This window comes from Pinus tabuliformis, chromosome 8 (genome assembly GCF_031772625.1).
Source record: "Pinus tabuliformis cultivar Carrire ecotype Pingquan chromosome 8, CPIR1, whole genome shotgun sequence".
NCBI lineage: Eukaryota > Viridiplantae > Streptophyta > Pinopsida > Pinales > Pinaceae > Pinus > Pinus tabuliformis.
The window spans coordinates 1,990,994,363-1,991,021,356 of NC_142294.1; positions in this window are offsets into that span (position 1 = coordinate 1,990,994,363).

A 26,994-nucleotide genomic window follows, 5' to 3' on the forward strand; every position below is an offset into this window, starting at 1 on the left:
CATAGATCTAGAGGAATCGACATCTTTAGAGGTAAAGCTCGACATTTTGGTAAGTGCAGCTGAAGAGATTATGCAAAGGATCACCACAAGGAATGAGTATAATGTTCAAGACCATGGCTCGTTGATTGAAGAAGAAAAAGTGGCTGATCCAAAACATTTCCTTCCTTATCCTAGTTATCATAGATATGATAATGATTATTTTATAGATCATTTTGGAGAAAAGAGATCTGTTGATTTGACATGTATGCTTGATGATGTGTTTTATACTGATGATTTGCCCTAGTTTGATTAGTATGATGATGATTATGTTCTCCAAACAGAAGCTAATCTTGCAGACAAATCAGCAGTTGGTTTGTGGAAGGAGGAAGTCCACTTGAAGCAGCTCGAATACAGTGATCAGCAGATGCATATCAGCTATGGAAGTGAGGAGGAAAGTGCAACAAATTTTGAAGTAAGTGAAGGATCTTTGCCTTTTTGTTTTTCTTTGTTTCAGATCATCAGAGACAACTTTCATGCAATCAAAAATCAATTGTTGACAAGTTTTGATCTGGACCATCTTGAGGGCAATGAAATCCTCATTCAAGACTTTTCATATCTAGATTTCCAGGCCCTAAATGGCATTGATTGTCAAGTTGCAGATGAAGACTTGGAAGTTGGAACATATGATCAAATGATGCAAGATGATTCCGTACCATTCTCTTTCGAATCATTTCATTTTTTGAAGGGAAATTTGCATAGTATATCTTCAATAAAGGATGAACAGCCTATAGAAAATCATGCAATCTCATTGGAACCAATAGAAAATGGGTTGCAAAAGTCTTTTCAAGTTTTTCATGATCCAATAGCTAATTTGTTGGATGATGTTTGCAGTCAAAGTCCTTCTCCATTAGCTAATTGTGAGCTTGAAAAAAGTATTGATACAAACTTGATTCGACAGCCAGTTTCTTTGGCATTTTCAGCAAGAGTCTTGTCACAAAGCTTAGACGAAAGTTTGCATTCATGGTATGAGGAGGAGAAAAGTAATCCATTAGATGAGCTAATTCCTAGTGCACATGAATTTCAAGATCCTTATGCAGTACTTTTGGAGTTGGATAGAGAATCCATATTATTCAATGGATCTGTTTACAAGTTTTCAAGGGAGTTTCCTTTCAGTAGTTTTCTCTTGTTTTTCATAATCAAGCACGTGCGGAGAATGCAAACAGCAGCCAAAATGCTTACTTGGTTGCATTGGTTGTTTCACTTCACTTGATTAGGTGATGATTGGAACACTTAGAGTAGGTTTTATTGAATAAGCTCCATTTTGAGTATAGTTTCCAGTCTGTCAGTTATGTTTTAGTATGGAGTCAATTTTTAGTAGAGTAAGAGTCAGTTTGTGCATTTGAGTTATCAGTATTCAGTCATCCATTTCAGTTTGTGTTTTTGACTCCATGCCCAATGGATAAGGCTACTTGGTCTACGATGTTCTTGGCACCTCCAAGGAGCTACCATCCCCATTGGAGCCAATGCTAGTGTCAGTCTCTAAAGCCTTCCACCAGTGATCAAACATGCTCTTACAAAGTGGTCTTAGGGTGTCAAAGTCAAATTTTGTCATTTTAGTGAGTCTTCAAGTAAAATTTGGTTACTAGGTATTAGGTCTAGGGTTGTTTCCACTCCTTCCAAAGTCTTCCAAGTATTGGTCCATGTCACCATTCAGCTTACTGTACCATCATTCAAAGAGTTGTCATCATCATTTCAGGTTTCGATGGGTCATTTTACACCTTGTTCGTGCTTCAGTTGTACTTAGGTAAGGCCCATTTCCCTCTCCTATGGTTTTGAAGGTAATTTTTATTGGATGGAAAAATGATAAACAAAACTTGTGTCCTGATGCTCATACACCTTCCCCTATCCCTAATATACATTCTTAAACAATTCCCATCACTGATATCCCTCAAATTCGTCATTTTCCCACAGACCCTAGCTTATTGCTACAATTTGACAATTTTCTAGGTTAGGCCTGTGTTTTTCCCTTTTGGACCCCTTCGCCTCACTCAATATTTGAAATTCCACTTTCCCCTGCTTCCTAACATCCCTCCCTACTTTCAAAAAATTTCTCAATAATTTAGAAGCCCCTCATCCCCTTCATTTCCCTTCATTTCTACAGATCCCCTGTTCCACATATCGGGATAGGTTTCCTTCAAACTATGTTTCTCAGAAAGTGAAGATGAATTTGACAAAAGTGAGAGAGGTTTTTGTCACTCAATGACCCAAGAAGAAACACCTCTTTCAGTTTCTACACAAGTTTCATGGTTTGAGAGAATGTCAAAAACATCATTGGCCTCAGGAGGATTGATGCACTTCTAGAGTGACCTTGGGAAAATCAAGATTTCACCTAGCTGGGATGTTCAAATGACGTTCTTGATGGTTTAAATAATATCTAGAAAAATATAATTTTCCAATTAGCTATTATGAGCTCAATTTGGAGTTGACAAAGACCTTCAAAGGTTGACTGCAATAGCACTCTACATTTAGGCAACCTCATTCTGCACATTTTGACCAATCTTGGGATATTTTACTTTTGATAGGCAAATGAGATCCAAATTGAAAAATTATTACAAGATGTTTTAGAAAGTAGACTCGACAAGATTTCCAACGCGCTATCACATGCCCAATTTGGACACCAGAAAGGCCTCCAAAACTGGCCTGAAAAATGGAACTGCGCATGAGAGGGTCGGTGTTGCGCATCAGGCAGCTTTTTCCTGTGTAAAAATACAATGGTGTTGCGCATCAGGCAGGCGCTTTGCATTGGGATCAGTGCACTATGCATTGGCTAGTGAGGCTTCAAAACCAAACAAATTCATCTCAAATCCTCCCAAATGCTTCATTTTCCTTCTTAACAAGTAAGTACACTCACTTTGGAGCCTAGGTATGGTTTTTATGCTTCAATTATATCTTTATCTCCTAAGACTAAAAACCCTAGTGTGTTTTCCTATCTTATTTGTCACCACTGCAAAATATTCTTCCTTTTCTCAATATTCCTATTTTCACTTGCCCTAAACCTACCCTTTAATCCTATCTCACTTCACTCATATTCCCTTCCCCTTTTCTCTATTAAAATTAACCCCTTTATCAAACCCTAAACTCCCTCCATCAAACCCTAGCTCCCATATAAATCCAACTTACCCCCATCACTATTTCCATTTTATAAATATCTTCATACTCATCTTCCCCTAACTTGATTATCCACCATTCATCAAACCATCCTAAGATAGAAAAACATGGAGAGGGACAGTAAGTATGATTTTCAAGAAGACACTCCTAGTGATAGCTCTAGAGAGAGAAATGTGCAGTCCAAGAAGCCTCACAAAGGTGGAAAAATCATCAGGGAGGAACCTATCAACATGAGTGAACTCCTTTCTTGCCCACTAGCCACCACACGCTTCATACATCAGTCTTGTTTTTATTTTTGTGAAATGGTAGAGAAGCACCCGGTTCCCTTAACTCCAGTTGAACAAGAATTGGTTAACGAGAGAGAAATATGGCTTGAGAGGGTAAATATCCACCTTGAGGGCCTTCTAAAGAAAGCCAATAGAGACAAAAAGATGCTTAGGCATATGGCCTATCATTACTTGACCCAGAATATGATATGTAACATGAGAATTAAGCACCTTAAGGCAAGATTAAGGAGGGCCTTAAGAAGCATAAAGAGGGGTGAAAAACTTGAAAACTTCGCTCATGTTACACTTGCCCAACAAAGTAACCAATGAAGTACATTTGAGCCAAAACTGGGCAGATTTTGGAAAAATTTTGTAAATTTTGATTTTTTGAATTAGGCAACACAGGAAATTTCGGTGGATGCGCAGTGCCGCTGGCGCTACGCATTGGATTGGCTCACTATTTTTCCAAATAGCTTGTATTTTTGGATTTAGCATGAAAAAGCAACCAAACCCAAAAAATTTCATCAAATTTGGAGGAGATATTGGCCACCAAAAGGGCAAAAAACACTCAAAAAGTGCCCTCTCTGCCACTTTTTAGACACACAGGAACCAGTCTTGGGAAAATCCACTTTTGAGGGGGCAAATGACCTCGAAATTAGAAAATTAAAAGTGTTCTAGAAACTAGACGGGTTGGGCTTGCAAACAAGCTATCTTAGGCCTAATTTGGATGAGTGGAAGGTCTCCAGAAGTAGCCTTGAAGCATCACTGTGCATCAGGCTCAGGGCGTTGCACATCAGGGAAATTTTGTCAATTTTGCCTAAAAGTCAAATTTCACCTAGTCTCTTCAGCAGTTGACTTTTTCTTCTTTTCTTGGTAAATTTTGCATGGTAAATGATGTAATATATGATGTAAATATTGATGGAAAACACTTGATGGGGTAGATACATCAAATCAAAGTGGTTTTGAATTGAAGGTATCAGTTTCCTTAGTTTTAGAGGCAAGCTATTCCACTGCCTATTTTCTTGTTCCTAGTTTAGATGTTGTTGAAACAACTCCTTGACTTATGGATTCAACCCTTGATGACTAGCATGAGTTATTTGATGCCTATATTATGTTTTCTCTTAGTCATTTGTAAAGGTTTGACTTTGGTAGAAGTGGTGGCACTCATTGAACATTTGTATCAGCAGTTTGGCAACGAATAAAACCAGGTTTCACAGCTATTTTTGTGGGATTCTTGTGACAATGAGTTTATGCATTGTTTCTTCTTTGTAATGAGTTTTTCTGATGTTTTATATGTATCCACATCTCTCTCTTTCTTCTAAACTAAATGAATCAAGGTGAATAGACAAAATACAGTAAATTTACAGTGCTTTGTCTTGGGAATGCATTTAGTTTTCAATGTTTTCATTGTTTGAAGAGGATTCATAGTTTCTTATGCCCTCCTGAACTCCTCAGCTGTCTTACTCTACCATCTCAAATAATTGCTAATACATAAACCCTTGTCTACCTTGCCCCAAAAGACATGACTGTATCCCTGAGTTGATTTCCCAGACCCAATCTGCCTTCTCCAATTGATCTAAAGCAACCAAAACCTAAAATCAAACAAGAAACCCTAATCTACTATACCTAGCCTAAAATCAAAATTCACTTTAGTCATCTCAAGCCCTAATTTCCAATATCGTAATTAAGATTGAAAAGGAGAGAGCCCTCTCCTGACCTGGTAGGGCTAGCTACCAGGTTAAGCATGGTTTGATGTTACCCTAGACCTGCCTTCCTTCAGCCTTAGGTAGATCCAAGTGTTACACAAAAATATCGTCACCATGATTATTTGCAGTCAGTATGGGTCTATCATCACTTGTACTGTCCTCCTAAGCAAGTCTCAGACCTCAGCTCTTCAAATCAAGCTTTGGAAATGAGAGAAAGACATTAAAAATCAATGTAACTCTAGTTCCGCACTTTCTCTCATGGTCACCTGTGGTCCCGCACCTTCTGTGTACAAAAACTGCGGACTTGCCCGCTTTGTCCCTAATGGTGTAGGTGCAGACCCCTGTGAAAGTCAAAAGGCGTAAGTTTTATCTTAAAAAACTCACTTTGGGTTAATTCTAGAGGTTTCTAGAAGGAATTTTGACGTGGATTGTTCGCTCTGAGGTGGTTCATGCATCCCAAAAGAGAAGGAGCTAATCCCTTGATGAGAGGAGCTATCCCTTTGAAGGAGGGCTTTATCCCTTTGAAGGAGGACCTAGTAACCTCCCTCCATTGCACTATAAATACAGGCATTGGGCTAGTTGCTAGAGAGGTTAGAAGCTGAACATTTTTGGGCTTAAATGCAGGTGGAATCAAGACTTCCTAGTTGAGCTTAAGAAGAGAGATCACACATCTTTTTAGCTTCACTGGGGAGTGAGTGAAACTTGTCAAAGTAGAGGAGACTTCTTGTTGGACCCTGGGAGGATCTTGTACAACGTCAAGGAAAAGGTTGTAAAGTTATTCTTCTTTTGAATTAATACAATCAAACTCATTTTTCTCAACAAGTATCTTATGTTATTTGTTTCATGGACTCCTTGACTTTCATGTTAAATATGTTTTATGCAATTGGCTTTTCAGGTGCTATTTGATTTGTTTGCCTTATTTGTGTTTGCAGATTTGCAAAAAGGAGCTCATTTGGATCAAAGGAGCAAGGGCATCCACAAGCTTGCGTTGGACCTAAGGTAGGCCCTAAATACACTTGTTTGCTATTGTTTATCAAAGCATATTTAGAGAAAGATAGTGTCTGGTTGGTTTGCTTGTCATTAGGTCTTCTTTAGATTCTAGGAAGGTCTATCTTGTCTGCAAGATCGACTTATTCCGTGTGACAAAATGGCGACTCCACTTGGGACTTGATTGTTTTCCTTGTTTTTACTTTGACCTGAGAAACTCTATTTTTGTTTCTGTTTTTGGCTTGTTGTGTGTAAAATTGGGTAGAGTTTGTAGATCCAGGGTTATTTTTCATTTTTCATAGCTTTGGGAGAGGACTGCACCCTAGCCGTTTGACACAATGCGTACCTACCCGCAGCTTGGCTTTTAGCATAGAGTGGACCGCACCTGTGCCAACTGTGGGCCTGCGGACCTTGTCAAAATTTTGAAAACCCTAAGATTTCCTCTATTAGTCAGCTTAGTTTGTGTTTAGAAATTGTTATCCACTGCGCAGACCTGCATATAACTTGTCAGAAGATTTCCTTGGATTTATTTTGTTAGTGTTAGGGTTTTAGGTGAAATTCCTAGGAGTTTTGCTTGTTGGGTTTGTTTTTTATTGTGGTTGTGTAGTGGCGTTGAGCTTAGAAGCTGTAGGACTTCAGATCACCTTAGTGTCTACCAGCCTTCTTATGAGTCTGACCATTGATGAAATCTCCCCTTGTTTGAGGAACCCGCTTTGAGTTTTCTCTTTACAAAACTTTGAAAAGCTTGTGTTTGAAAGTTTGGATTTTCATTTTCAAAAAGAAAACAAAATTGGTTGTTCTTGACTTATTTGTGATTCTGCATAAATTGGTCCTTAGCTTACATCTAGCTAAGTAAAACATCCTTAAAGAAGAATTTTAGTAGGCTTTGACTTCAAATAGGTTTTGATAATTTGTAGATCTCAAAGTTAGTCATTTTCATAGTTTTGAGTGTTTTATTTAAAAAATATAAAAATCTCTTTTGGAAAAAGTGTGTTTTGTAGTGATTGAATACTTTGAAACAAAAAAGGGAAATTTTTGTGAAATAACTAGTTGTCTCATTTTGAGTGCTTTGGAAAAGAAAAAACTCTTCTTTTAATTTGTTGAATTGAGAAAGATTTTTGTTTACAAAGTATTTGCATTCTCAAACTCTTTCTTAGTTAGAAGTTCATCGAAGAGAAAAAGATTGTTTAGATCATCTTAGGTGCATTTTTAGTGATTTTGAGTCGAGTCTTCATACCACGAGTTTCATCTCCGCACCTTTGGACTTAAACAAAAACCACTAAAATTAACGCTTAAAGTAAAATTCACCTAGTAACATTTTTATTTCTAGGGCTCTGATACACCAACTTAGCTTAGGCTAGTGTCTTGGAGTAGGAGAGTAATTAACTCTCCAAGACAGTAAAAAAAAACAAGTAGTTGTATCTTGTGGTAGGGAAGAAATCCAATTGTTGCATTTATGCTCTGGAAAGCTCCTCTTAAAGGAGAAGCACGAGATCGTGTCCGAAACAGTGTGGGAATCAATCCTTCCTCATTGGGAATGACGCCAGATATTCATGTATTAAAAACGGTAAACCTCGGATTAACCATTGTCGAGGAGCCTGGGGTCACTTGTTGGTAAACCTTGGATTATGTCAAGGAGCCTTCAAGGGGATTGAGCTTGCTACTCTACCCTTGAGTGTGTATCGGATCATAGACTGTTCCCCCAGGTGTATTTGTCTCAGTTGGTAACCCTAGTGGCCATATTCTTTAGGACTCTTCCTAAGGTGACAGTGGTGGGAAGATCCCACTGTACCTCGAGCAGATGTCGGCTAGACTCACTTGGATTTTTTGGGGGGTTCTCTTCACTTGAGACAGTTAAGTGGAGGAACTTGTGCCAGTCTATTCATTAAGTAGGTTGCCAGGGTAACTGTTCCAACCACCATTTCTGTATTGAACTCTGCGACGTTGGATTTCATCACCAACTAGTGTCTTCGATACAGAAAGTTACTGTTTGTGTGTGTTTGATCTCCTAGATTCTTTAGGCGTATGATTCAGATTTGTTTGGTTCTTTAGAGACTTTAGGTGCTTTTCATTGAGATTTTACTTTGTTTGCGTGTGAAGTAGTTAAAAGTTTTCAACTGTGGCTGAATTACCAAGACAGTCTCGTAGACTTCAGGTCCAGTCTCATGAGTTTGTAAACGTGGCTGAGTTACTGAGGAAGTCCCGTAGACTTCAGGGCCAACCTCCTGAGGAAGTACCGAGCCAGCTCGAAGGCTTGAAAGTCCTCGTAACTCCTAGAGACAGTAGAGTTGAGTCACCTGAGGAAGGAGAATCTTTTTTGATAGTACATCCTGATTTTCAACCGTTAGTAGCAGATTATAATCCACAGTCAGTGTCTGTTTCCGAAATCACTGGTAGCTTTTCATCTACTAGTGATATAGGTGAAGAACCCGAAAAATCCAAGCCTGAAAGTGAATTTGCTGCTACTCCGACATCGGGGTTTGTTTCTCCAACTTCTAGTGGTCCTGGTTCACCTAGGGTAGAAAGAGTAATCACCCAAGATCTTCCTTCTGGACTTATTGCTATTGAAGAAATTGCTCCGGAAGAAGAAGTAGGCATCCCTATCCTTGAAAATCAACTTGTTATTGAACTAAGGGAGAGTGAATCATTTTTTTACAGTCCACCTAGGAGTAGTTCTTGGTATCTTTCTTTAACTAATTTTCTAGAAAATTCAGGGTTAAGTTTTTCACCACCTCGTGCTCCTTATCACCCAACACCTAGAGGTTTTTATACTCCCGTCAATATGGCAGGACACTCATCCATGTTTACTCAATCCCCCGAATCTTTTTTGTATGGCGGTCCTTCTGTTCCCTCCGGGTATCAGTCACTTTCTGGTACTTTTTCGGGAGCATCTCCTTAACCCATTGAGCAAGGGTTATTAACTGGAAACAATGGTACTAAGCCGTTGAGCGTAGAAGACATTCTTATGATGTCAGGTTCTATTCCCAATCCTCAACCTCAAGGTGGCCAGTTAATGCCTAGGGGGAAGCTTCAATTAACGCCTGGGGGGCAACCTCAAGGTACACAATTTGCATCTGGGGGGAAACCTCAAGGACAGTACATACCTATGGGATAGTATGTTCCTCAAGGTCAACCCCAGACTCAATATGTACCCCAAGGTCAACCCCAGTATCAATTTATACCTCAAGGTCAACCCCAGTATCAGTATATGCCTCAAGGGTATCAACCCCAAGGTCAATACTCTAACCAAGGTTTCCAACCACCCCAAGGTCAAATGTATGTTCAAGGAACAGGAAATGTACCTTTCAATTATCAATCCTACCCTCAATCCGGTTATGGTCCTCAGTATTCTCAACCTGTTATGGGTCAGTACCCCGGAATGAATATAGTGTGGGATCCATCGCAAACTCAACAGGTATTGCAGCCAAGTGTACAACAATCATCTCAAACTGGACAACCTTTAGTTTCTAGTTCACCCCAGTAACCAGTCCAGTCTAACATTCAAACTTCTGTACCTTCGGTAGTTTCTCAGCCTGGGCCTAGTACACCTCGTACTCCGCCTCAAACGACTGCTACAACTGTCGCAACATCTGTTCAATCTACCCCACCTATGTCTGGAGTATCGACAGCTCCGGTTTCTATTGTTCCTATATCTACTCCTCAGACATCTTTACCATCGTCTGGATCTACGATTCAAACCTCGGTTCAGATGCCTGTAGGACAACCTAGTTTAAGTACGGTTGTCACAAGTCAACCACAATTCACTTATCAACTGTACCAGGGACAATACCAATTCGGTCCTACTGTGCAGCAGCCAGTTTATCAGTATCAAATGTACCCTGGGTACACTTATCAACAACCTCAACAACCCCAGTACGGTCTGGTTAATCTTGGTTTTCCGAGAGGATACAATATCCCAAACGCGATTCGTATTCCTAGTTATCCTGGATATCCTCCTCCTGGAGCTGATCTCATGACCCAGAGTTTTAGGGATCCTAATTGGCAGTTACCGTTTATCACAACTTTGGACTTACCTGACTTGTCGCACCTAATAAAAGATCCCATTAATTATCTTCTGTTTTGGCCACCAATGCCGAATAAGTTTCCCAGTGATATTCCCAAGTTCGAAGGTAAATCAGGAGAGGACCCGTCGAACCATGTGATGACTTACCACCTCTGGTGTGCGTCTAACTCCATCACAGATGATTCAATCCTTCTTAGACTTTTCCAGTGCACTCTAATTGGTCTCGCGGCCAAGTGGTACATTGAGTTACCGCGAGGCACTTTTTATAATTTTAGTCAGTTAGCTACCTCGTTTTTGACTCATTTTCAGTTACCAGTCTGATATGAAAATGGCACGGAATCGTTAACTTCGCTGAAACAATCAACATCCACTTACATTTCAGATCATATTCATGAGTGGAGACGTCGACGAAGTTTAGTGAAGGTATTTATTTCGGATCAAATCTTGGCTGAGTGGTTTGTAAAATCTTTGTTGCCAAAGATCACTGAAGATGTTGCTAAAGCCGGAGTTGTTACTGAGGAGCAAGTAATTGCTCAAGCACAGTACCTTGACTTGGTCTATACTCAGTCGGGTACGTTACATGAAAGAATCCCCGATCATCCCAAGCAAAATCAAATCACTGCAGCTCCTTCGGGATCTCATGCCATCGATGGTATGATTGGCACGGTTAACACTAAAAGTAAGAAGAAGTCTTCCAAGAATTCTTCCCCTATCATAAACTTGCCTGATTCCCCAACAGGAGATTCTTCTGCAGAGATCTCCCCCGATATTCACGTTGTAGAGTCATCTACAGCCAAATCAAAATCCGGTGGGAAGAAGAAAGGAAAGAAGAAGAATAAAATAGACAAAAGTTCAAAGGAGAAACCTGAAAAGGTGGAATCCAATGATGAAAAGCGCAAACCTCGTTATCCTTGTCTCATTTGTCACGATGAACATTTTACAAGAGACTGCCCTCATCGTGCAGAGGTTGCGAAGATTGTCAAGGGTTCCCAAATTCCTACTGTTTTGAAGGATCCTTTTCCAGCTCAAGACAGTAAGATGATAGGTTCATCCTCGAATGCCAATGAAGAACCCATACTGATGATGTCCCATGTTAGGATTGCGACTCGATCGCAAGATTATGGTAGTAAAAGTCCCGTTGATGGTAAAGAAGCAAAATCTTCTCATTCTAATCCATCAATCTCAGCTCCCGGTTCCGATCCACTACAGATCGAGAAACCTAATCCAGACTTGGTAATCAAATCGCCTGCCAAGGGTATACTTCGAAAGTCAGCTTTCAATCCACATGTGAGAGCGGCTCAAAATTATAACATTGTTGAGGATTTAGCTATTTCACCCTCAGTGTCACACGGAATCTGTCAAGGGTGTGGACACGACTGACCTTCCTAGAAGTCTAAGACATTCTAATGACAAACAAGACAAAATGGAGTGATCTTTCTCTAAATACACCTTTTACAACATGAAAACTACAAGTGTTTAGGCTTACCTTATTCCAAAACGCTGTTGTTGAAGTCCGTTCTTGACGATCCGGATGAGCTCCTCCTTCAAGTCAATTCCTGCAACCACAAACAATCAAACAATTACCAAGCACTTGCATTTCATATAATAAAACATATATTCAACATGCAGACCAAGGAACACATGAAATAACTCATTAACACAAGCTATTGAGAAAAATAAACCAGTTTGTATTAATAACGAAACAAAGAAACTCTTACAACCTGGCCTTGGTGTTGTGCAAGTTCCTCCCAGGGTCCATCAAGGGTTTTCCTCTACTTTGACAAAGCTCACCCTCTCCCAAGTAGAATCAAGTGAAGACAATCTCTCCTCACAAAGGCTCTAATGGAAGACCTAAATCCTGCAGCATTTACCCAAAGAAAATGTATAGCTCCAACCTCCTCTCCTTCTGGCTCAATGCCTTTATTTATAGTGCTGTAAAGAGGTTATTCAGGTCCACTATCAATGGGATCATCCCCCTCTATGGGTGGGATAGCTCCCTTATTGATGGGATAAGCTCCCCCTTAATAGAGATACATGAACCAACTGGAGGCGCATCCATTTCATCAAACCGACCTCTAGAATGTTCTAGAAGTAACCACAAGTAACTTTTTCAAGATAAAACTCGCGCATTTTGCCTTTTACAGAGGGACGCACCTGTCCCTTAACATACAGAGCGTCCATGGACGCAGATTTTGTGAACATGGTCAGCGTCCCCGCAGGTAAGGCTAGAGAGAACCTGCGACCCCAGAGATAAACATAGTTTTTACAAGACTTTCTCTCTTCTTTGAGTTTGAGATGGATAACAGAGGCATGAGACTTGCCTAAGAGGGTAGCATGACTGTTGATTTGAGCCATACTAACTGTAAGTAGTCAAGGTGACATTTTTTAGTGTAACAGATTGCCCCCTAAAGTGCGAAGCCTGGAATAGAATAGGGTTTTGTAATTCTAGGAAGGGTGAAGCGCTTTATCATTTCAAGGATTGCCTTGTGGATGGCCTGGTTGGAACCTGCAATTTTCAACACAAAATACATGGATAAGATTATATCATCACTGAGGTAGGCATTCCCATACTCAGATTCAAAACTTTAACTAATGGACTAACTATTCTGATACAGGAATGATCTTGCAGTACATCATTTTTATAGACTTTTGTAGACACAGTATGGACGCAGCCATCTGTTTATGATTAGTCTACATAGATAATGAATACAAAACTCCTCGCAGCCTGGATGGTAGAAACTAGATCCAGGGTCTTCACTTCTACTTCCCGAATTGGTACGATTCTAGCCATGTGATTAAATGATTCGATGTCGAACATGGTAGAAACCACTTGATTACCAGTCAATGATGTAAACTGTTAACAAGCGTGAGAGAAACCACCAGTAATGTCAATGGTTCTCAAAGTACCAAGCACAACCCGTGAAATGTGAATAGATGTTTTGATGTCGAACACTTCACGGAATCCTCTGATCGAAAGTCAATGATGTAAACTGACGTCAAAGGCGAGAAACCTGCCATTGATGCATGCAGACTTCAAGGTACTGTCGATTCCTAAGTCATCTTTCTAGATAATGTGTCGATGTCGATAGAAAGCGACCCGTTGCAGGCAAGCCCGCAACACGAAATCATTGTTCAAGTTGAAGAAATGTTGCTGTAAGGACTGACTCAGGGATGGTCAAATGGATGACAAGTATTTTGCAGATGAAAGTTTTTGCTTGCAGACCTCTTGAACACATAACGACACAACAGATGGCTTGGTGACGAATAACTCAAAGTTAACCCCTGGAACCCGGTTAAAGACTTTCAAAGTGATTTGGTCAACTGTGAGGTAAAAGATTTCCCAACCCAGGTGAATGAAAAAGTGTCGTGTTCAAGAGCGGTAATAAAGTTTCTTCTGAGACAAAAGGTGACAAATAGGTTCATTCTTCTCTTTTTTCCCCCACCATTTCTGGCAAGTACCTCTTTATTTTTAACAAGCTTGAGGAGGATAACATATGCTTGATTATAAGCTCATCCTTCGGACGAGTCCAACCTAGTTTAAATTCGAACCCTAGGAAGGAGTGGTTCGTTCCTGTTTGTAATTGAACAGGTCCTCTACTGTAAAAGTTTAACGAGCCCAGTATAGGAGAAACTCGGCGTTTTTCATTTTTAGAGAGTCTGAAAAAACTAAAGGAGACTCCACGTTGAACTTTTTCGTATATTTGTGTCCCTCAAGCCCGAAAAAGTATAAAATAATACCTGGGGGAACCGCTTGATCTTGCGACCAAGGAGTACTTTCATAATAGTGTCGTTAACCTGAAAAGTAAAAAGCGATCAAGGACACGTCGTTTTATTTCCTTATCGAGTTCGAAACGACAAAAACCCGGCAATCTTTTCCTGATTTTGCGGTCAGAAAAGAGCTAAAAGGGGACCGTCTTTTAATTCCGTTTTAACGAGTGAAAAAGAAACACTCGGCGATCTTTTCATGTTTTAGGAGTCAGAAAAGGGCTTAAAAGATGACTCTGAAATTTTGTTTGTGAAAAATTACAATTTCCCTCGAAATCCCTTTGTCCTGCACAAAAGCGACACATTACTCATACCTGTTTAAAATAGGCAAAAATACATTCAAAAACATCTTTTCATGGTAAAAAATGAACTAATTCATCCAAAAAACCTATAAAAAGACCTTTTACCATGTCATTTTTACCGTTTCACTGTTGAGGTTGAAAAAGGAGCTTTTGACAAGAAACTTCCCGTGGTCGCTGCGGAAAATCTGACCGTTGGAATCGAACGCCGTCTCATCCAGGTATTTTACACATCCCACTCTGCATTTCTATCCGTTTAGAATCAATTTTTAGGTTTTAGTTTCATTTTTTTGGGGGGTTTTGGTTTTGGAATGCGCCTCTCGGCGGACGCAGGTGCCCTTCGGGTGACCTGCGTCCCCCGACTTTTTCTCATACGGGAAAACGGTCGGAAGACGCAGCCCGCCTTCAGGCCAGCTGCGTCCGGGCGCCCTGTGCTACAAAGCCGGGGTGCGTCCTCCGAGAAACGCGCATTTCAAAACCCCAACTCTCTCAAAAAACCACCAAAAATTCCCAAATTAATTTCTAATGCTATTTTTGATATGCAGGGCATTAATCATGTTAGACTGGAGAGAAAGAGAGCATGTAGAGGAAGATGAAGCTGCAATAAATCATCAACCTTCCCTGGATGCCCTAAGAGCATGCGGATTATACAAATATTGGACCATACCGGGCATGAGGGGCCAGGTAAGATTCTTGGAATGGCTGGTTGAGCGATGGAACGTACAAGAACAATGCTTTTACATAGGAGGGCACCAGCTCGAGATAGAGCCCTCGGATGTATACTTTCTCACTGGCTTGCCAAACAGAGGTGAGCAACTCAGTCTTGCGGGGACTAGGCCGGGTGGCCAATCCCTTGATAGTCTCCGCGAGAATTGGTGCACACCTGGGGCTCACCATTCAAAAGGCATAGAGATAAAACACATCACTCTGCCGGAACTCAAAGTCATAGCGTTCACGGTTACCAGAATTTGCGGCGCGGCCGCTTTACACATTGCTTCCGGATCCCAAATGCGGATGGCAATTGACTGTTACCAAGGCACCATTTTCAACTGGTGTGAAGCTGTGTCGGCTCATATGAAGAGCCAACTGACCAAGGCAAAGAACGGACGACTAAAGACTTTTGGATATGGGCCTATAGTCGTGAGCTTTGCCTTGGAGAGAATTCCAATGCTGATCCCTCAGCAACTCACTGTTGATATCTTGGGTCCCCAGCAGCCAAAGCTGATACGATGGGTTGCGGTGATGGCCCGGCATCCTGACGAGGGCGCGACAGTAGTTCGATTCTCAGATAGTTATTTTGACTGGTTAGAGGGCCAGCTTTTTGTGATACAGGACTTTCCGTATGCCGGAATGGATTTCAGAGGTGATCCGGACATGGTTCTTCCACAGGGAGAACAATGGGACGACAGAGGTACTTTTTATTTTCACAAGTTTTCTAGTTATGTATTTTTTGTATTTTTTATATATATCGTCTCAAAACTAATAGTAAATCTTTCAAAATGCAGATGTTGGTCCACAGCGTCCAGCCAACCTCCGGCCTTATGATAGACTACATCCAGCTGCACCGGTACCGGCCCCACAGGATGCGACAGCAGAAGTACTAGCTGAGTTGGAGCATGATCTAGAGCGTCTCACGGCAGATATACCTGAGACTACTATGGACGACATTCCTATCAGGCTTCAGCGCTTCGTAGTCGCGGTCCCTGGACCGTTTAGGAGATTTTTGCGTAAGGTAGCCCGCGCAGTGGTGTCGTACAGAGAGCACCACCAGTGATTGACTAGTCACTTTTGTAGTCACATGTGACATTTTTGACTTTTTGTACTATCATTTTGCCGATCATAAGGTGTTTTAAACCTATGATCGAAGACGATGTATATATTTTTTGACACACTTCTATCTATATATATCACTATTACCGGCTTATCTTGTTTAACATATGTGATGAAATGTTTTTAAATTTACTTGCATGATTATCGTAAATGTCTGTCCAACATTCGAGAAGCAATTGCATCTGCTAATGTATTCAAAGACCTTGGAATATGTTGATATTCAATGTAATCAAATTCACGTTCCAAGAGACGCACTCTCAAAAACAACCTTAATAACACAGGATTTCTAATGGCATAAACTCTATTAAGCTGTAATACAACAAGTTCAGAATCTAACCTCACTATCAAACGTCGAATTCCAAATGAAATAGATTCGGATAATAATTCAACCACTGCACTGTATTCTGCAATGTTATTCGTTGTTTGACCGAGGCTTACCCCATGCATAGAAACTAACTCGTCAGAGGGCGAATAGATAACCCAAGCTGCGGAAGAGATATTCCGTGTACTACGACAAGCACCATCAGCAAATCCAATGTATGTTTGGAGAGGCGTCGACATCTACAATATCAAGAGTAAAACCAAGATAAGCCAGAATAATGACGAAAAACCACACTTGCTAAGCTAAGCACACTGACTAAACTAACACACTTGCTAGCTAGAAAGAAAATCTAACCTATCTAAAAATTTCTCCATACCCATCATTTTAAGCATAATACCTCTTTAGGTAAAGTCCATTTCTGGGTTTACCCAAAGAGTCCCCATCAAAATCAACTAACTCATAAGCCCCTTTTGCTAGCTTTCGCTTTACAATGTAGGGCCCATGCCACATGGGAACGAATTTTCCGGCACCTAGCTTATCGTTAGCTTGATCATATAATAGTACTAGGTCTCCTTCCGAAAAACTTCGAGGGGTTACATTTTTATCGTACTGAGCTTTCATTCGTTTCGCGTGAGTCTCGATAGCTAAAGTAGCGTCACGTCGAGTCTCATCTAATTTAGCCAAGTATAATAACCGTTTCTCCTCTTCGGAAGTAGCTGGAAGTAATTCGACAGCCATTTGAAGTGATGGGATTTCGCATTCAATAGGTAACACAGCTTCTAAGCCATAAACTAGCTGGAAAGGGGTGAAACCTGTTGAATTTTTCACTGAAGTTCGATATGCCCATAGCGCCGAAAATAACATGTTATGCCAATTCGTTCGATGGATACCAATGATCCGTCGAATCATGATGACTAGAACTTTGTTGATTGACTCAACCAAACCGTTGGCTTGCGGATAATAAGGAGTAGAGCTATCGTGGCGCAAACCAAGCTGGCTTGTAAGCTCAGTCATCATGACGTTTCGAAAATGGCTCCCATGGTCAGTAATGATTGCTTGTGGGACACCAAACCTAGTTATGATATGATTGAATACGAAAACTGCAGCTGTCTTGCCGCTTGCGTCGAATGTAGGCATCGCCTCGGCCCATTTTGTAAAATAATCAACCGCGAGGATGATATACGCATGCCCCCCGGCCGAGTGAGGGTTACAAGTAATAAAGTCAATGCCCCATTTGGCGAATGGACCAGCGGCAATTATAGGGTGGAGAGGAGCAGGTGGAGCGCGCATCTTTCGATCAAACACTTGACAGTTGTGGCATGTTCTGACAGCAAGGATACAATCTTTAAACATAGACGGCCAGAAATAGCCAGCGCGCAACACCTTCTGAGCTGTGGCATACCCAGACATATGACCGCCACATGCTCCAGAGTGACAATCATTCAAAACTCTCTCAGCCTCTTCGTGAGTTAAACAACGTCGAAAAACTAAGTCTGCCCCCCGGCGATAAAGTGTATCTCCAATAATTCTGTATTGCTGGGATCGAAACCGAATTTTTCGACGGTCTTCCTTGGAAGCTTCAGGCCGAAAGGTTTGGGTTTGGAGATAGATGATTATATCCCCATACCACGGATCTAAAGTGCTAATAAGAAACAAAGATTCGTCCACAATGGACTCCTCTGCCACAGTCTCTGTGTCAGCACTCGGGAAATCACACATCAATTCCGCAAAAACTAAAGATTTCTTAGACTTGGACTTCTCGAACTCCAAGTCGAACTCTTGCAGGATAACAATCCATTTAGAGTACTTGCCCCCTAGCAGTTGTTTTGTCAAAATATAAATCATAGGGTTGCAATCCGAAATAACTGTAGTCTTGCGGAGAAGAATGTAGTGACGAAAACGCTGGACAGCTTGAACGGCTGCCAGGGCCAATTTCTCCACATGCGAATATTTTAACTCAGTGGGATTTAAGGTTCTACTAAGATAATATATCACATGCTCTGCTTTGAATTCATCTTCTTGAACTAACACCATTCCAATGGTGGAATGCGAAGCTGCGAGGTATAAGAAGTAGTCCTGGTTGTAGTTGGGAGGATGCAATAACGGTGCATGGGTCAACGCGTGTTTTAGTGCATCAAAAGATTGTTGGGCAATCTCGTCCCAAAAGAATTGTGCGTTCTGTTTCAACAACCGTGTAAAACCTTTAGTGACCTCGGCGTAGTTTGGGATGAATCGGCGTAAAAAGTTCGCTTTCCCTTGCAAACTTTGGAGTTGGCGCAAACTCGAAGGAGGAGGCAATTTGATGATAGCCTCGACTTTCGAGGGATCGACGCGAATGCCGGTTTTTGAAACAACAAATCCCAGCAATCGACCTGTTTCTATACAGAAAACACACTTGTGGGGATTCAACCGAATTCGATAATGCCTACACCTCATAAAGATTGCTCGTAGGTGGACAAGGTGATCAGCTCGTTGTAAAGAATGAGCAGGCAAATCATCGAGATAGGGTTGCACAATGTGCTTGATGTCATGAAATGCATAAGACATCGCCCGTTGAAAAGTGGCCCCGGCATTCTTAAGTCCAAAAGGTAATTTGCAATAAGCAAATGTCCCCCATGGACAAATGAATGCCGTTTTTGGTTGATCGGCAGGTAGAATATTGATTTGATTATAGCCTGAGAAACCATCCATGAAGGAAAACATCTCACTTCCGGCACAATCATCAATGATTTGATCGATATAAGGCGTAGGATAGTTGTCTTTTGGACAAGCTCGATTGATATCCCTATAGTCGATACAGATTCTTATTGTTCCTTGTTTTTTATTGACGGGAACAATATTCGATACCCAATCCGTTAACGGGATCGGATAAATGAAACCTGCTTTCAACAGCTTTTCGACTTCTGCTTTAATCGCAGCCGCTTTTCGAGGGTGAATCTGACGCAACCGTTGCCGAATGGGTTTAGCATCCGGGTAGGTTTTGATTTCATGAACAACAATGGCAGGATCAATTCCCGGCATTTCCTCGTAAGACCAGGCAAACACGTCGCGGAATTCTTGGAATAGGGCCTTGTAAGTTTGGATTTCTTCTTCAGTACATGCGGCACCTATATGAATGTTCTCCTCGATTCCGGGCTTCACTGAAATATCAATGGGAATAGTACGAGAAATATTCCCTAAATTCAGCTCTGAATCAGAATGTTTCGTTGGATCCTGAGCGTCTTTGACATATTCAGCGGTAAAGATAGATGAAAAATCATTTTCAAATGCATCATCCTTAGGTAAAAACGAAGATCTGTGATGGAGATCTTCCCATGGTAGATCATCTACACTTAGGATTTCGCGAAGTTGTTCGTCAGATGACACTTCTTCGGGAAACGTTATCCGTTCTAAGGGTGAGGTGAAAAGTGACTCTTCACTGACCACATTCATTTGGTCGGTTGAATGAAAGTCGGTAAAAGACATAAGAGCTTCATAAGCAATCTCATACGGACTCAACGGCATAACATCACCGAGTGAGTCTAGCTCAGAGTCAGAGGGAACATACCAAGGATCATCATAAATAATGTTTTCTGACGTGATCATATGAATTGTTGCGAACGAAGGGTCTGCATTGAGTGGAGGGAGAGGAAAAGTTCCCAGTAAACCGGAATCCTTAACTAAACCTACACCAATGTCCCTATAAGGGATTGTCGTTTTACCAACATGCTGGATAGTTTCTAAAGAGGTTGGGTCGGATGAAAAGTATGTCAGCTGATCAATAGTCACGATCTTACCGTTATGTGGAAACTTAATGACTCTGAAGACCGATGAAACGACCGCTGTCATAGCATATGACCAACTTCGACCCAAAAGAAGGTTGTAGTCTAGAGGGGCATCAACCACTTCCACATCCAGACTAACGGTTTTACCTTCGACCCCTATAGGCAATTCTTGTAGAATACCAAACGGACGGAACCCACGGCCATCAAAGGCCTTAAGGATGGTGGGGGATTGGTTCAACGAAGGAGAACCAAGCGATCTCCAACATTGAATCGACATAATACACGTAGAAGCTCCCTCATCAATCACAGTCCGATGAATAGGCCTGTTTTTGACTATCACTGGAATTTGGAAAGCCATTTGATGGGGGAGACGCGGTGTACTACTTTCTAGATCAAAGATCATTAGGTTCGGGTCCTGAACATCGACAGCTCCAATAGCCGACAAAAGCAATTTTCGTTGCGCTGGACATGATTGCAGCACTTCGAGTGCCGACATTGCTGAAGGTGAAACAGCTAAGTCTTCAACAATGTTGTAATTCTGGGCTGCTCTCGCATGTGGATTGAAAGCAGACCTTCGAAGTACACCCTTGGCGGGCGGCTTAATCACTAAGTCTGGGTTAGGTTTTTCGATCTGTAGTGGATCGGAACCAGGAGCTGAGGTTGATGGGTTAGAGTGAGAAGATTCTGCTTCCTTACCATCAACAGGAGCCTTACTACCATAATCTTGCGATCGAGTCGCAATCCTGACATGAGACATCATCAAAATGGGTTCTTCACTGGCATTCGAAGAAGAACCTATCATCTTATTCTCCTGCTCTGGAAATGGATTTTTTAACACAGCAGGAGTGGGAGAACCTTTGACTATTTTCACTACCTCGGCCCGATGAGGGCAGTCTCTCGTAAAATGATCTTCTTCACAAATAAGACAAGGATATCGAGGTTTGCGCTTTTCGTCATTGGTTTCCGACTTTTCCGTTTTCTCCTTTGGAGCCTTGTCTGCTTTAGCCTTCTTCTTTCCTTTCTTCTTTCCACCGTTTTTGGATTTGGCCGTAGATGACTCTACAGCGTGAATGTCGGCGGTAAGTTCAGGAGGAGAAGACTCTCCTGTCGGAGAATCAGGCAAAGTGATAATTGGAGTATTGGAGGCCTTGGAAGACTTCTTCTTACTCTTCGTAGTCACGATACCGATCATACCATCAGCGGCATGAGATCCCGAAGGAGCAGCAGCGATTTGGTTTGACTTTGGAAGATCCGGAATTTTCTCATGTAACGTACCCGACTGAGTGTAAACTAAGTCAAGGTATTGTGCCTGAGCAATGACTTGCTCCTCAGTAACTACTCCGGCCTTAGCTACATCTTCAGTAATTCTTGGTAATAATGATTTGACAAACCATTCAGCTAAGATTTGGTCCGGGATAAAAACTTTCACTAATCTTCTTCGACGTCTCCACTCATGGATGTGATCAGAAATGTACGTGGATGTCGATTGTTTTAGCGAAGTTAATAATTCTGTACCATTATCGTATCTGACTGGTAACTGAAAATGAGTTAAGAACGAGGTAGCTAACTGGCTAAAGTTGTAAAAAGAGGCCCGTGGTAACTCAATGTACCACTTGGCTGCGAGACCAATGAGTGTACGCTGGAAAAGACGTAAGCGGATGGAATCATCTGAGATGGAATTTGATGCACACCAGAGGTGGTAAGTCATCACGTGATTAGACGGATCCTCTCCAGACTTACCTTCGAACTTGGGTATATCGCTGGGCAACTTATTTGGCATTGGCGGCCAGAACGGAAGATATTGAATTGGATCGTTCGTTAGGCGCGTCAAGTCGGGTAAATCTAAAGTTGCAATAAATGGTAACTGCCGGTTAGGATCTCTAAAACTCTGAGTCACAATACCAGCCCCAGGAGGAGGATATCCAGGATAACTAGGAACAGGAGTCGCATTGGGGATATTATATCCTCCTGGAAAACCAGGATTAACCGGACCGTACTGGGGTTGCTGAGGTGGTTGATAAGTGTACCCAGGATACGGTTGATACTGGTAAACCGGTTGTTGGGCAGCTTGCCCAGGTTGATACTGTCCCTGGTACGGAGGTTGAACAAATTGAGGTTGAGTAGTAACAACCGTACTTGTACCAGGTTGGCCTGCAGGCATCTGGACTGTGGTTTGAACCGTGGGTCCAGACAACGGTACAGATGTCTGAGGAGTGGTTACAGGGACAGTAGAAACCGGAGCTGCCGATACTCCAGAAGTAAGCATGGTAGATGAAGCGGTAGTTGCTGCAGCCGTGTGAGGTGGAGTACTAGGTGCAATTGGCGGCTGAGTAACTACAGAAGTTACAGGGGTCTGAACACTTGACTGGACAGGTTGCGGTTGCTGGGGTGGACCAGGAACTGCAGGTTGTCCTGCTTGAGGTACCGACTGTATACTTGGTTGCGACATCTGTTGACCCTGTGACGGATCCCATGTTAACATTCCAGGGTATTGACTCGTAACAGGTTGAGGATACTGAGATCCATAGCCGTATTGAGGATAGGGTTGATAACTGTAAGGTGCAGTCCCATATGATTGCCCTTGAGGTGGTTGATAACCTTGACCAGGGTATTGACCCGTAGGTTGATAACCTTGAGGTAAATACGAATACTGGGGTTGACCTTGACCTTGAGGTTGGTATCCTTGAGGTTGATACCCTTGGGGTTGATACCCTTGGGGTTGCCATCCTTGAGGTTGCCATCCTTGAGGTTGATACTGATACTGAGGTTGACTTTGGGGTACATATTGAGGCTGGGGTTGATACCCTTGGGGTTGATACCCTTGAGGTTGCCCCCCAGTCACGAATGAAGTACCTTGAGGTTGCCCCCCAGGCATTAACGAAGGTTGCCCCCCAGGCGGTAATTGGCCACCTTGAGGTTGGTTAATGGGAGTTGAACCTGACATCATATAAACTTCACCTATACTCAATGGTACATTACCACTGTTTCCAACTAATAACCCATGATCAACAGGTTGAGGAGATGCTCCCGCAAAGGTACCAGAAAGTGATTGATACCCAGTAGGAACAGAAGGACCGCCATGTAAAAATGATTCAGGACTTTGTGAAAACACAGATGACTGACCAGACATATTTACAGGAGAATGAATTCCTCTAGGTGGAACCGGAGTACGAGGTGTAGAAAAACCTACTGAGTTGTCTAAAAAATTGGTTAATGCAAGGTACCAAGATTCACTTCTAGGAGGACTGTAAAAGATGGATTCACGCTCCCTTAGATCAAGGGTAATTAGATCTTCAGAATCAGAAACGCCTATTTCTTCCTCTGGAACAAGTTCTTCTATAGCAATTAATCCAACAGGAAGATTTTCGGTGATAATTCTTTCTATTCTTGGTGAATCAGGAACACTAGGAGTTGGAGTAACAGGTTCTGAAATTTCAGGTTCTTCGCCTGTTTCACTGGCAGATGAAAAACTACCAGCAAGCTCGGAAACTGTAACAGCTTCGGGATTGTAACCTGTTTCTAAACTTTGGTAATCTGGATGGACTACCAAGGAAGATTCTCCTTCTTCAGGTGATCCTACTCTACTGCCACTAGGAGGAGTTACAAGGACCTTTAACCCTTCTAAATTACCTGGGTCGTCTCGAGGAGGGGATCCCCTAAGTCTACGGGATCTTCTCAACAATTCGGCCACAGAAACAACTTCAGGAGACTGGCCCGCAATTCGACGGGACCTTCTCGGTAATTCCGCCACAATTAAAGATTTTAACTACAACACACGAAAACAAAGTAAAAAATTTCAAATCAAACCACCTAAAGTCTTCTAAAGAACCAATCAAATTTGAAGCACACGCCTAAATAATCTAGAGCGTCAAACCACACACAAACAGTAGTCTTCCGGACCAAAAACGCTAGTTGGTGATTAGGCCCAACCTCGCAGGATTCAGTACAGAAATAGTGGGTGGAACAGTTACCCCGGCAACCTGCTTAATGAATAGACTGGACCAAGTTCCTCCACTTTAACCGTCTCGAAGTGAAGCGAACCCCCCAGAAAATCCAAGTGAGTATAACCGACGTCTGCTCCAGGTACAGTGGGACCTTCCCTCCACCGTCACCTTGGGTAGAATCCTAGATATTATGGCCACTAAGGTTACCAATCACAACAATTACACCTGGGGGAACAGTCTAAACTCCGACAGCACGCAAGGGCAGAGTAGCAAGCTCCAATCCCCTTACCGGCTCCTTGACAACAATCCAAGGTTTACCGATAAGTGACCCCTGGCTCCTCGACAATGGTTAATCCGAGGTTTACCGTTTGTAATACGTACTGCCTGGCGTCGTTCCCAACGAGGGAGGAATGATCCCCTCACTGGTTCGGACACGAGCTCGTGTTTCTCCTTTAAGAGGAGCTTTCCCAGAATGTAACTGAAACAATTGGATTTGTTCTACTCAAGATAGACTATCTGTTTGGTTTTGTAGTCTTGGAGAGTTAAGTACTCACCTACTCCAAGACCCTAGCCTAAGCTATGTTGGTGCTTCAGAGCCCTAGAAAAATAAAGATTACTAGATTGATTTTAATTTAAGCGTTACTTTTAAGGTTGTTTCTTAAGTCAAAAGGTGATGGAAGTGAAACTAGTGGTGTGTTGACTCGACTCGAAACCACTACAAAATGCACCTAGAATGATTTATCCACTACTTTACTTTTTCGATGAATTGCTTAACTAAAAAGTTGAGAGAATGCAATCTTTATAAAAGCAACTTCTTAATTGAAGACAATCAAAGAAACAATTCGTTTTTCTTTTCCAATCATAAAAACATAACCTCTCTTTACATGCACGAAAAAACTCTTTTCTTCTTTCGAAAACAAAAAGCTACTTGAAACAAGACTTTTTAAGAAGATGTTTTTGTATTTTCTTTTAATAAAACAGGTAAATCTAATGTAACCAAAAAATCAATCTTAACAACTCTTAAAATCTATGAAAATGCACTCATAAGCAAACTAAAGGTAAATTTACTCTAAGCAATCTTAACGAGGCCAAAACTAACAATGATTATTTCTAAGGTGTTTTACTTGATCACAATCAAATCAAGGACTAGCTTATTGCAGAATCAAAAAACTAGCCAAAACAAAACTCTAATCTTTTTGTTCTTTTTGTAAAATGGAAATCAATACTTTATAAACAAGTAATTCGAAATTTGACCCAAAACAACTCAAATGGCAAGTTGCTCACAAAAGGAGACTTTACGACAGGCCCGACTTCTAAGAAGGTTGACTAACCAGAGAGATCTAAGGCTGGACAACTTTCTACTATCAAAGTCACTACAAAGCCTTCCCAAAAATCAAACCCTAGGTCTAAACTTCGTTGAAAACCACTAAAACACTCAAAGCTCACAAAACTAGTTCAGGTGAAAATTCTTGACAGGGTACTAAAGGATCTGGGCAGAAAACACTAAGGAAAAACAAAATCTAAAAGCAAATTAAAGCAAAAATGGAATTTTCTTAAGTTTTACAGGAAGACGCAGGCAACCCGTTGTCACAGGTGCGGCCCCGCTCTGTGCAGACGGCAACAGCGCGTCCAAAGACGCACTGTGCAATACTAAGAGGGTGCGTCCGTCTGGAAAAATGAAGAAAAACCAAATCTAACTAAATCTAAAGCTAAGCCACCCAAATACTAATTCTCACAGTCAAAAACCAGAAAATAAAAATGATTTTCTCAAAGCAAAGTTCATATAAAGGAAAAGACTCTCTCATTAATGGATTCCCCAGCGGAGTCGCCAATTTGTCACACGGAATCTGTCAAGGGTGCGGACACGACTGACCTTCCTAGAAGTCTAAGACATTCTAATGACAAACAAGACAAAATGGAGTGATCTTTCTCTAAATACACCTTTTACAACATGAAAACTACAAGTGTTTAGGCTTACCTTATTCCAAAACGCTGTTGTTGAAGTCCGTTCTTGACGATCCGGATGAGCTCCTCCTTCAAGTCAATTCCTGCAACCACAAACAATCAAACAATTACCAAGCACTTGCATTTCATATAATAAAACATATATTCAACATGCAGACCAAGGAACACATGAAATAACTCATTAACACAAGCTATTGAGAAAAATAAACCAGTTTGTATTAATAACGAAACAAAGAAACTCTTACAACCTGGCCTTGGTGTTGTGCAAGTTCCTCCCAGGGTCCATCAAGGGTTTTCCTCTACTTTGACAAAGCTCACCCTCTCCCAAGTAGAATCAAGTGAAGACAATCTCTCCTCACAAAGGCTCTAATGGAAGACCTAAATCCTGCAGCATTTACCCAAAGAAAATGTATAGCTCCAACCTCCTCTCCTTCTGGCTCAATGCCTTTATTTATAGTGCTGTAAAGAGGTTATTCAGGTCCACTATCAATGGGATCATCCCCCTCTATGGGTGGGATAGCTCCCTTATTGATGGGATAAGCTCCCCCTTAATAGAGATACATGAACCAACTGGAGGCGCATCCATTTCATCAAACCGACCTCTAGAATGTTCTAGAAGTAACCACAAGTAACTTTTTCAAGATAAAACTCGCGCATTTTGCCTTTTACAGAGGGACACACCTGTCCCTTAACATACAGAGCGTCCATGGACGCAGATTTTGTGAACATGGTCAGCGTCCCCGCAGGTAAGGCTAGAGAGAACCTGCGACCCCAGAGATAAACATAGTTTTTACAAGACTTTCTCTCTTCTTTGAGTCTGAGATGGATAACAGAGGCATGAGACTTGCCTAAGAGGGTAGCATGACTGTTGATTTGAGCCATACTAACTGTAAGTAGTCAAGGTGACATTTTTTAGTGTAACACTCAGCAATGTCGGCTTTGGAAGTGCTACAATCATGTCCAGCACAACGTAAA